Source organism: Topomyia yanbarensis, chromosome 3 (assembly GCF_030247195.1).
Source record: "Topomyia yanbarensis strain Yona2022 chromosome 3, ASM3024719v1, whole genome shotgun sequence".
In the NCBI taxonomy this organism is placed as follows: domain Eukaryota; kingdom Metazoa; phylum Arthropoda; class Insecta; order Diptera; family Culicidae; genus Topomyia; species Topomyia yanbarensis.
The window spans coordinates 265,421,566-265,425,905 of record NC_080672.1 but is presented as its reverse complement, the minus strand read 5'-3'; positions in this window follow the sequence as shown (position 1 = coordinate 265,425,905).

Genomic DNA, 4,340 nt, shown 5'->3' with positions numbered 1-4,340 from the left:
CCTGTTTTACAGTGCTGTAACCCCTCAATAAAATTTTGCAATCTTGTTTAGAGAAAATAATGTAATTTTCTAATGTTTGTCGATCCACTACATATATAGAACCCTTAACGAGGTGACCTGCTATACAAAATCGAAAAAGTTTTTTTTACTTATGGCGATAGATAAAACGAACAATCTATCACAACAATATATGTAATTTTTTTACGATTCTAACAAACATTTTGACATTTGACACGGCTCAATGCATTACCACAACTGAGCCGTGGATCTTTTAAGTTTATACAAAAAGTAAAAATAAAAAATACTAAGAATGGCTGTCTGCCAGATCCTGTTGACGCAGTTTGCTGCTGCGTGTTGAGATCCTTTTCCTTGGCGGTGAAGCCGCTTGAGGGTCATTCAGTCTACCTTCTCTTGCGTTATCGTTCCCGTCCATGTCATCATCGGTACTGCTTTCTTGCTATTGACGATCAGAGTTTCTGTTTAGTTTATTGTTCTAATGAGTCGCTGTTGTAAATCCGTCTTCATCGGCATTTGCTTCTTTATTGGTGATGCTAGTTATTGGTTTGGGTGCGGTTGTCGTGGTCGTTGTACCTACATTATTGGTTAATTGGATCGTTGTTTTTGATTTATCTGTTAGTGTCGGTGGCTGCTTGTTAAAGTTGGCTGTAGCAGATGAGTTTTGGCTAGTTGCTTCGGCGCATGTTTTCCCGTAGTGGGTTGTATGGTTACAGAATTGGCATGTTGGGGTCTGCCCGGGATATGTGATTAGCGTTGTTTGCTTATAGATTACGCCTTCCTTCTTTGATTTGCATTCGAGATTCATGTAAGAAGGTATCGGTTTAATCACTCGCATGCTCACAATACGGCCGCCGTTGGGAATGCCGGTGGAAAGATTTCTCCAAGTGTCATTCGTAATAGATTTCACTTCCCGTATTGCGACATAATTCGTGTGATGTAATATTCACTAGCGCGCGGTGCCAAATCATGGATACACACGTCCACCATGTCGTTCTCCATATGCATCTTGAGTCGTTCTCCATATGGGGATCTTGAATCTGGTGTTATTAAATTCGACCTCGTGTTGAATGTTGTTTTTGCAATGAAGTTTTCTGCCTGTGCTAAACTACCAAACGGAATTAAAACACAGTTTTTGACGTGGTGTAGCTGAATGTATGTAACTTCAGCGAGATTATGCTCCATTTTAACTTTAACTAATTGTTCCACTTCGTGGACTGTGGGTGTAACACGAGTTTTATTAAGGTCGGTCGAAATTATCCCGTAGCACGGGCACTTTTGTTTCATTTGGCAGATTGATTTCACTCCGCAGCCGGGTTCAACGATATAATATTGTTTTTGTACTGATATAGAACAAAAGGCTGGTTTGCTTCACTGGTGCTTACAGCATGCTATAGCGAAACGATTTCTTGCTTCTGCTTTGTGCGAGGTCAGAAGATAGACTAAACAAACATTTTAACCATTTCTGTGACACGTTAGTATCAAAAATTCACGTCAAAAAATGTAATTTCTAGAAGACTACGGAAAAAACGGGTACAGAAGAACAAACAGAAGGTATATTTATGTAAATTGGAAATTTTTTTGTTTCATTGATTTCAACCATAACTACCAGCTATACTTTTCCAGTAACAAAACATTCCTTTACTCCGCCATATTGTGAAGTTTTCCAAGGACCGTTCTTTCCTTCTTTCCTTTAATTTGGGATACTATTTTAACATAAACTACCCAAACTAATGTACGAATGAGAGTAAGCTCGCCAAATTTTGAAAGAAACTGAGAAATTATTCCTTTAACAAACTACCAAAAATGGTGTAGTTGGTGTAGTTCGATGCAATAGAAAAAAGATATCCTTAAAAATAATCCCCAAGTAGACAGTATTCGAAGAAGTTTCTTGTGGACGAGTATATAATGACTTTTTCTCTACACACTTGAAGTCATTTATTTCGGTTCTCGTTTTCCGAGATATATTTTGGATCGATCAAAGGGTCATAAGATAGAAAATCAGCTGTCAGAAGGTACTGGCAGTGGAAAAATTGCACATTGATAAATAATCAAGACACAATCAGACAACCTGAAATTTTTGTTAATCCAATCGGTGGGGGGTAGAAAATGATATACAATATATGTCCGGGTACCATCCTTTTCCGTTTCATCGAAATAAAATTCGGCTGGTAAATTTAAATGGATCACAACTATATTGAACAATAAATAACATGCTATAACTTTTAAAATATAGAAGATAGAAACTCAGTGTCTTCAGTAAAGTTATTCGCAAAATAAAGAGCTACAACTTTGCTGAAGACATCATGTCAATATAATCACTTAAACGAAAATAAATGAAAATATCTCACTTATAGTGAAAACATTGTGTCAAATGAAAGAGCTTCTTAAATACAATAACTTCTCCGAAGATGCTCAATTTCAATTTCATGTTTTCGGTATTATTTCTAGATATTGGGAAACGGCAAGAATCTGTCACCCGTATTTAATGTTTAATATCTCCTTCGCTAATAGTCCGATTTCAACAAACCATGATTCGTTCGAAAGGTATTCGTTTAAGCTGTTTGAAGATGTATAAAGTGTTTATCTATGTTGTCAATTTCGACAGCAATTTAAAAAAAACACAAAAAGTGCCTTTTTGGACATATAAACATCCATATCTTAGGAACTAAACATCAGATTCAAAAACAAATTTATAGCGTTCTGTCTAGGTGTGAGGCCTTTCATTTGCAATTGGTTTGGAAAAGATCGGTTCAGCCATTGCTGAGAAACACGAATGAGAGTTTGTCCGTTACATACACACACAGACATTGTCCCAAATCGTCGAGCTGAGTCGATTGGTATATAAGACTCGGCCCTCCGGGCCTCGTAAGCAGTCTTGAAAGCTTGATACATTACATTACATTTCTTTTATAAGAAATGTAAAAATGTAAACGTTATTCAGTTGACACATAGAAGGTATGTGTGTATGTATTTCTTCTTCATATGGATTGTAAGTGGTTTGAAGCATATAGCATTAACGTTTGGATTTTTATCAGTGTAAGTGACCTTGATGAACTCAAAGCTAATATACGAGCTGAAATTGCTGCGAGTAAGCCCAAAATGCTGTACAATGTCACAAAAATGCCCGCAAAAGAGCTGCTTTTTGTGTATCAAATTGGAGTGGTCATTTAAACGATGGTGAATTCTAAACTTGGTTTTTAATAAACTAGCTAATACCCATCGCGCGTTGCTGCGATTTTCAACGAAATAGGAGGAAAACACAATTTGTTCCGTGGCGCCATCTGGCGGGCAGATAATCCCCAACCAATAGCACACAAACACGCTCAGTCACAAATGCCCACTGTGTGTAAATTTTCACGGAAATCGGTTAAGTCGTTTGGGAGTCTATAAATCATATACATACAAACTTTGACTTTTATATATACAGATAGCATAAAATATCCTAAAAAAATGAATTTGATTGTGAAAATCGGCTGAAAAATGGAGGAGTTGTTTAATGTTGAAAAAGGATACATCCAGCTGGCGCACCCTGTATAATTTATCACCAATTTCACAATTGCATGTAACCTCTAGATTACATATTTAAGTTTCATACCAATAAATACCTATTTTTATTTATAGTAATATTATACAAAACCACCTAACAACGCTGCCTCCATCTTTGGAATTTTTGAAACTGGTTGGTTGGTTTTATTGGTTTCCTTTAACTCACCATTTCGATCTGATTTCCCCGTTGGATACCACCAAAAAGTCTTCACATTTCTCCATCTTTCAGGAAAGTAAGATGATTCAAAATATTTGTTAATGTTTCCATTTTAACCGAGAGTTTTCATATTTTTTATTTTTTTATTTGAAAAGAGAAAATTCTTGATTTGAAACATTTAAATATTTTGTATACCGGAGGCTACCGACCAATATTGACTTAGTAACCTTCAAATGCAATTTCGATACAACTTGATAGTCACGGTGATACATATAAGGGCTTCACGGTTTTAAGGTGAAAGATGCAGTTTTTTTTTATTTCGCTTATAGAAGGTTTTAACTTTAAGGTCATTCGCCTCTTCGGGTTAGTTTTAACTTTAAGGTCATTCGCCTCTTCGGGTTCGATTTACCAACTACGCTACGCCCACCCCAAAGATGCAGTTAGTATACCGCGAAATTTATACCTAACAAATAAAGTTTTCACAACTGCTGTTTAGACTGTTGAAATTACCCTCCGTCCACGGTGTTACTAAATGTACCCGAACATATGCGAAGAAAATCTTGTTTCATTGCATAGATACCGCATGGCAGCAAATAAAATAAGCAATTTTCCATGATTT